Consider the following 8,654-nt stretch of genomic DNA (forward strand, 5'->3'; position numbering starts at 1 on the left):
AGGTTTTTATTCTAACTCCCGTGAGTGCTCAGTTGTGGTAGGAAAGTGGCCTCTGCCCATTTGATAAGGAGTCAGGTCCTTATGGTGTCTTCCTCGGGACATGCATGAAATAACTTTCCACAACCCCCTAGGCCCTTTATCATTTCATCTACTAGCCTGGCTTGAATTAGAGAATAGCTGAAACGCTTTTGCTGTGATGCAAGGTAATTGACTATCTTGGTTGCGGTTCTTCTCGAACAACTTTATAGTTGCCCTTCGAGTCCCATAGCGAGGCGTCAAGTTGCAGGCGTTAAGACAATGCACTTGTCGCTGAACATCAGAACGAAGTGAGCGCTCACAGCCCCTTACTTTGGCTGCCCTTCACAATGACCGAGCTTTCGGAGTCCATCCCTTTGTTCTGCCATCCCATGAACTTGATAACTTCTTGGACGATACCTCCTCATCCTCTATATGCACCACCCCCTCGAGTGCCAGTACACGCAGGGTAGTTCCTCCGAATTTGTTATCAGAAAATAGGCTTTCCAATCACATCCCCGATTCATCATCAGTGCATCCTACAAAAGCTTCACCGTTCCTTTCTAGATTCTCTCGAAGGTACCAACCTTCGAGGTGCCTTTGTCCGTTCCGGTAGAGAAAGGATTCATGACCTAATTAGTCCTGTCAAGCCTTTAACTCTGCTAAGATAATTCTCTGATCTAGCTAGTTATCTGGTAGGAGCGGCCACCTGATCATCGTTTGGGGGCCTGTGAGAAAGTAGCCTTGTTGGTTTTAGGCTTTTTCGCAGGTTTCACTGTTTGAGGGCGAGCAATGCTGTGTTCAGGTGCGGACTTTTCTATGGCCTTCACCGTCTCCCAGCTCTTTCCCGACTCGCTTGAGTAGGGGTCCTTTGGGCTTGAGCAGCCCTGAGAGCGTCCTTCTCTTTCTTAAAGCGTCGCCTTTTGGCTCCGTTGTATTTGATCCTATTGTTCGGGAGTTCAGAGATCTCGTGGTTATCCGTCTGGTTCTTGTTAGTCTCAGGTGGACCTTCCGTTTCTATGTTCTCGTCCATCCCAGTGCCATGAGTATCACAGTTATACGATATCACCCGGGTAGCGCTGCAAATGCCCGGGGAATGCTACTTACTCCCCTCGCGTCACGCAGCCTTCGGCACGATTTGGAGGCATCATGGAGGAAACATGACCACTGCCACTGTGTCCTCAGATGTGACACCTTGCCTTGGGGAGCTTGTCCGCGACGTTCATTTGACCTTTATCCTGCAGGGTCCCAGGTGTCTCCGCCTGAAACTTCACCGAGGTCAAGTGATTCAGTGTGACCATCTCCTATCCGCCACCTGGAGACGCGCTCGGTCGGTTGCTCAAACGTGCTCTTCGCACCCTAGTCAAGGAGTTTAGAAAGACCCGAGAAATGGGCATCATATCGAGCAAATATACGTAGGGAAGACAATGGACCCTCTCTTTCTTTTATACTCTCTAAGTTTTTTTTCTCATTTTTTAGAAAAAATATAGGAGCGGAGTAATTGATGCGTTGATGTGTGCTTAAAGTAAATTAATTAACACGAAGTTTTAATTCTGTCTACTAACCCGAGTGGTAATTTAGCATAGGTTTGGATCAAGGTCAGATCAGGTCAGACTTGATATTGGATCAGGTACTGATCCTACAATTTGGTGAAGACTTCATTAAGGATGTAATGCCTTAACTCGATCCGGATTTGCTCAGGCGTACTGAATCTGGGTTTGATCAACGTGTTAGTACTTGATACCCAAAAATGAGTACATTTATTAATGACAGTGAATTCCAAACAAGAAATTGATCCTTTTTTTTACATCGTATTACCTCTGTCAATGAATACCTACCTTAATTAGTGTTGAAGAAACCTAATTATTTTTGCGGACACTGGGGCTCGAACCGGGAATCTTACCAGTACTATCCTATGTTCTAAGCACATGTTCTAGATTATCGCATTATTATTGTTCAGTAAACTCTATTTTACTTATACGATGTATATTGGCAACATTTATTCACTTCAGGAAGCGCAAAATTTACTCAATAAAGTTTCATCCATTATACTTTTAATAATCATACGAATAAGTTAATAACTGAATAATTTAATTCAATCTAACCTGATCAGAATCTGATTTGAATCATTGTAGCTGGATGGTTCTCAGTTTAACTTAAGGTGGTTGTCGCACGACAGTCTCTGTAAAAAGTTTATCCGCTGTAAAACGGGCCAGTTTAGAACACAATCTTTTAGCGGTATATAGTCTCACTTGATTGATTGCATTGTGCATGCATAGCTAAAGCATAACTATATATTTTCCATATTAACTATTTTCAATTATATAAATTTATGAATTTCCGATAATTATATTCCGTAAACCAAACGGTCAATCGATTTGATTTTTTTTTCTGTATTTCCTCCCACGATGTATATTCCACGTTTTTTTTATTTCTGAAACTGTCGAGCAGTTGATTTTTAAAAAATTCTAATCGGCAAAACTCCATTTAAACAGGTGTTAAATCACTCGAATTTCAAAAATTTATATTTCAAGTTCAAAACGGTCAATTGCAAACGGAAAAGGCTCATTTTGTTGCTAATTTTTCAAACTATTCACCATAAAATTGTTAACGAAAACTGTCGAAAAAAAATTCTACGCGACAACAACCTTAAGGACCATCTTTTCCGAACTTGATCAGAATGATTGCAGATGAACGAACCTCAGGTTCAAATCACGCTCGTTTTGCAGAACCTGAGCAGAGTAGTACGGATCAGGTTGATCAAATCGAAGACTGATCGGTTTCTTATCCAGTTCTGCCGGATTAGTTGAAACTGACCACTCTCATATCAAGTCCTGATCGAACGTTAGTTTCACCTGACATAATTTTCACTTGGGTAATTTACTTCATAAATACTTAAACAATGTTACAGATCTGATTTCTAATTAACGTGAAACATTATTTGCACGAAGCAGAAATTAATTGGTTTTTATAGCCTCGACGAATCAATTCGGAACCATTGTAAAGAAAATCATGAGAGGAAGGAAAGTCTATTTTACCCACCTTCCCCCCTAAATTTTCGTTTTGTCGACGCGTTGCACAAAGTTAGGTGCGTGCTTTTAAGGGTAAGGGCTAGTCATTTGAGTAGTAAAAATTGTTGAAGAATAATATTCTACTCGGGAGTTCTATTTTATCCTCTTCTCCCTTATATCCGTTCATACCAAAATCACGGGATATTATCATTTCGTTTTTTTATATTTCCGGTGTTCGATATTCAATAATTTGATGAAAAATTGGGATAGCAAGTTCAAATTTGGTATGATCATAGCTTTTATGATATTGCAGAATCATACGTTGAATGGCCGCAATCGAACGGGTAGTAGTTGGAAAATTAATTTATTCGAAGAAGCACATGTTACTAATATGTTAAATATATTTTTTTTAACAACTTGGCGAATGTCCGTAATTATTGACGGAATAAAATATGCAATCACGTGATGAAATCATTGAAAAAAACCTATGGAAGTATGGTTGCATTGAGTCATCGAGAAGTATTTTTAAGTGAAATTAATCTGGAAGTGTTAAAATGAATAAAATGATAGAAATACTCAAAGTATTTGATAGATAGCTGAGAAATATTAATTATCTCTCGCTAGCAATTGAATAGGTCTCACCAAATGCATGAAATTAAAAACTTTTCATTTTTTTCCAATAAAAATTCTGACGGACCCATTCGGAAACCAATTACTAATTCCATTGGAAAAAATAAAATGATTTACGTACTGTTCCTTGTGAGTAACATTTACATAATTTTGGGTGAAAATTATATATGAAAAATCATGATGTTTACTCAGCGCTAACTCTAGGGCCTGGGCTCCTCTTTGCGTTATTCAAAATTGTAAGGCGGACGCTGCCGTAGTATCAGCTCCAAACACAACAAATGCGGTGATGTTTAAAAACCCTGGTCACACAACAAATGAATGATTTAATTAATTCGAAACAGATTTCTGAGTCGCTATTATGAGATTTCAGCATTTTACCACTTCACCACCGATCACTGACTAAACATAAAGAGTGGTATATATCAGCGGTACTCTACTACATCTATACGATTTTATTCAAATTTAAATACATATAAAGCACAGCCGTATTTTGTAAATAGAGAAGGTAGGCAGGCGGGGCTTGTTACCACGGAGTCCCCGTATTTTGGTCGTGTAATTGTTCGACTCATGACATTTTTAATAAAATGAAAAAACGTATTTTTAGATATTGGACGGTGTTCAATGCAATAGTTCAGTGCTTCTGATAAATCGCGTATGAATTGGAAACGAGAAAGGGTAAGGGCATAAATTCTTTTATCACTCAACGTCTTTATTGTTATGTCACCGAATTTTTTGACATGGAGGATGACCGTATAGAGCCACGTGAGATATCCGTTACGGTCGTTGAATGTACGTGTGTTGCGCCGTTAAATTTAACGTTTATCGGCGTTGGTAGCGCGGCGTAAAATTTAATTAATCCAAAAGTGATTATGAGGAAAAGCGGAACACGAAATGGTGGATGAGCGTTTGGGGGTTGGGAGCGGGGAATTTGTGAGTTCGATAGTGTTAGTGCGGTGATTCTATCACTGGCAATCGCTCCCATAAGCTTGGGATGGCCGGTCATAACCCTTCAGGTACCCTTTTAACTTCACTCCGTGGACCTGACACGGCAGTCGTGTCGGTATTACGTTTTGATCGGTTTTTTCGCGTTCCTTCCCCCCCTCCGCCCACGGCCGCAGACCTATGTAGACCTTGATTGGTGGTTTTTCTTCCCATATTGGCGTTGAGAAAAATTCATACTACAATTCATCCTCACGTGTTTTACACAATATTTGTGTCAAATTTTGAATGGTTTCGTTGTAATTCTATTGCAAAAATGTAAGAGTAGAAACTTCTTTATAAGCAACCCACTGAAAAAAATATGAACCACTTTACCATTTATCAGCACGACCCCGGTCTTTATAATTTACAAGTTTGTTGATTCTTTTTTCTTAAAAAAGTGTTCTTCCCACAGAGAAAAATGACCGCAAACGGAGACCTCCATCTCGAGTATTTGCGGAGGTATGGAAAATATTTAGTTTTTTCTTCATATAGAAACAGTTGCTTTTTAAATTAAACCAATTCAAATCATGGAATACAGAAAACAAACAAAATCAAAGCTTTTCGTTGAATAGGTTGTCATTGGAAATCACAATCAATATATTTTATTTCATTTTATTCTACAAGTATATTTATTATTATTATTGGCTTTCGTATGGATGCATTGCAGTCTGCATCTTCAGGGCTTGAAGCTCCGATTCTGAAAAAAAAACGCGATGTGCATCCGGAACCCAATAATAATAACAATAATAATCATGACCGCGAAAGCCTTAAAACTATATTCACTATTGCCTAAAAGAGTCGAAAAAAAAAGAAAACTTGAATAGGACTTGTAATAAATATAGTAAATGTCGGTGAGACAAAAAATCAGTCTTTGGTAAAGAGCTCGAAATTGAAAAGGAATACTAGATAGAACTGCATTATGAGGAAATGTGTTGTTCGCCTGCAATTCCGGCATTTAAATTCGAGCTAGGCAATTTATTTCGTTCTGCTGAGAATTTCCCAATGCACTTACGAAGACATTAAAATTCCTCACTTTATTTTAATGCAATCATCCAAATTAATTCCCACAAACAAAAGAGGAAGAGCTTTATTTTTCCTTGACAAAAAGGAGGGAAAAAGTGCCGAGGAAATGGAGTAATTAAAAGCGACGCAGTTATATTTCTCCTTTTCTCCTTCTTCAACTGCCTGTTCTCAGTTTATAAACAACCTCTGGGTGGATCGTTAAATGGAGCTTTCTGGTGTTTCGGTTAAGCTCTCAATGGAGTGAGCTAATTGGTATAGCCAATGAAAAATCTTCCGGAATAAGAATTAAATTCAAACTCCCTTCAATTATCGATTCTCATTGAATTACTTGTTATCCCGGTGAATACTAGAAATGAAGAGGTTAAAATAAAAGAACACAACGAGTGATGTTACCTTGCTATTGCTTCATTCGATTTTAATTGCATTAATGTTTATTCAGAGCATCGCCTCTAATTAGTCACTTTAGATTTTATTCAAATAACTTCATCCCTCGATTGCGGGAGATGGGCGATAAGAAGTATCTTATTTTGTTCTTGAAAATGGAATAAACCCCGAGCACCGCGTCTCGACTACGAAATCAGGGGGAGTTCAAATTTCCTTTATTGGAGACGTCTAACTTTCTCCTATGTATATACGTATTCTTCTTCTAGGGCTTCATACCACTGTGAGCCGGGTAGACAACTTTTGGGGTAGCCTCAAGTACTTTAACCCCCTTTTACGCACTTTAGTTTCTAATGATTATTGCAAGACTCGAGCGTCGAGCGTATTATCATACCCTTTTCCATCAAGTTTCCATATCTTCTGACTTACTTACATTTCTTATCAAATGAAAAGACACAATCAAACCAATACTTCACTTTTTCTCTATATTATTATTATTCGCATTGGGCGCGCACTTTGCGCGCTTGTAACAATCATAAGAAGGTGGCGGCACATGCGAAAAATATCCACTAAATTAAATCTATAACAGTATATTCAGTGAAGTCTTCATTCCTCTAGTTTCGTTCTAAAATGAAATTACATAACTAATACATTCAGCTCTGTTAATAACATTTAGTTCACGAAAATCTAATGCAAAAAAATGTTTAATATATTTCTCTGTGTATTTGTTATGATGAGAAAAAAAAAACATTTTCTTAACCTAAGATATACAAGGGAAAACCATTGGACTTCATCGTATATATGTGTTTTTTTATAGGCATTGAAGTTGGTAAAATAGTCACATGTACTTTGCGAAGAATTCTTCTCTAACAAATCAGTTAATTTCTTGAATAGGTCCCTTAAGCAGAGCAGAGCTTCTGAATGGCCGGAAAATTCACGTAGTAACTCTTCTGAGTTTTCCATTAATTGAAAATTGAATTCAAACTCATTGAAAAAGCAACTGATTGACAATTTAGATGATATTGTGACTGAAATGAAAATAATTCGAACAGCGTAATCAATGACAAAATATCCTAAAACTAAATAGAAAAGTCATTGAATAAACTTTTCAGTCAATTTTAGTTATGATTAAATAAACAAATTTTTAGCAATTGACGAAAATTGTGTATTTTATTATTTATTTTTATTTTCTTATTTTATTTTTTAGTGTAAATTTTATTCCTTCATTTGAATGAACCTGGAATGAATAAAAAAATGGCAATCACCATAAATTCGTCATAATTACAAAGTAAACTCCAACCCCGCGTGGTGGCCAGCAGCTCCTATAGTGGAGCTTTACGCGTTATTTAGCAGTTCATAAGGTCAGCGGAGAAACAATTGTCTATATCACGGCATTTAAATGTCTTGGCAGCGAATTAATACGAACACGAAGGAAGAATACTAAGATGGCAATACTCATTGAATACTGAGTTTCAGGTAGCCTGAGTGCGGGATAACCGCGAGTTACTCTTCCATACGTAAAATCATCCCTCGACTTGGAAGACATTGAGGGGTTGGGTTTTGGTGTTATAGGCGTAAGCGTAATTCACGCAGTTGCCAGAGCAATAGGACAAAAGATTTCCAGCTGGCTCTTCTAGTTGGGTTTCTTGTATAGAGATCCTATCTGTATTTCATTAACATTATTCTCTGTGGTAGACTTGGGGGAGTTACCCACCTACTACTGTACTCTGTTCGTTTATTTCAAAACCCGACTCTCAATTGTGCAGTTGAGAGAATCGGCAGGGGTGGCAACTTTTAAAGCTAGACCTGTATATTGTTGCTGGATATGGAGTCTCGGGGGTGAAGTTAATGGGCTTTATTTATTTGGGACTTTGGGACTAATAGTGATGGGATTTAACCATCTCCTTGATCATTAAGTTATTTTATTTAAAATCAGGTACACTCAACAAAAGATTAGTACTCATCGCTCTAAGCATGTACCTACTTCAACGAAGTTGACTGTTAACAAGTACCCGAAGCGAAATATACAATAAAAAATTAAATATAACATTTTTTGTCCATAATTCTGGAGCGAAATGTGAAAACTGTTATGTAATTTTCACCTAAAGTCACGGAATTTTACAAAATATTTATTTTGGTGTAGTGGAAAGATTCATCCGAGGTACAGTTACTCACCTTGGATCAAGTACTACATTTGCTGATTGAGTAGAAAGTGTAGCTATACAATTTCCCGCGAGTACTTTTAATATTTTTTACAAATGGCAGAGTGATTTATTAGTAACAAGTAATCTTTCAATTTCTCCCCAATACTTTTAGGACTCAGTTATCGTAAAGCTGATTAAAGAGTTTATATGAGGAAGTGATTTTTTATCATAGAGAATAGCAAGTGGAGAATATTATGGGTTCAACACGCTTTATGGTCTTTTTTCCTAGAGTTTGCCAAAATTTAAATTTGAATAATAAATCAAAATATGGAATCAATTGACCTGATAATCATTGGATCCCCCCCCCCTTTCCCTCCTAATTGATATAGAGTGAAGATTAAATTCAATATCTCTTTGTGTATTATCCCCTCGCATATAAAAATAGCCTCAAGTACCTTATCTGTAATTT

This window comes from Fopius arisanus, unplaced genomic scaffold (genome assembly GCF_000806365.1).
Source record: "Fopius arisanus strain USDA-PBARC FA_bdor unplaced genomic scaffold, ASM80636v1 scaffold00023, whole genome shotgun sequence".
Classification (NCBI taxonomy): Eukaryota; Metazoa; Arthropoda; class Insecta; order Hymenoptera; family Braconidae; genus Fopius; species Fopius arisanus.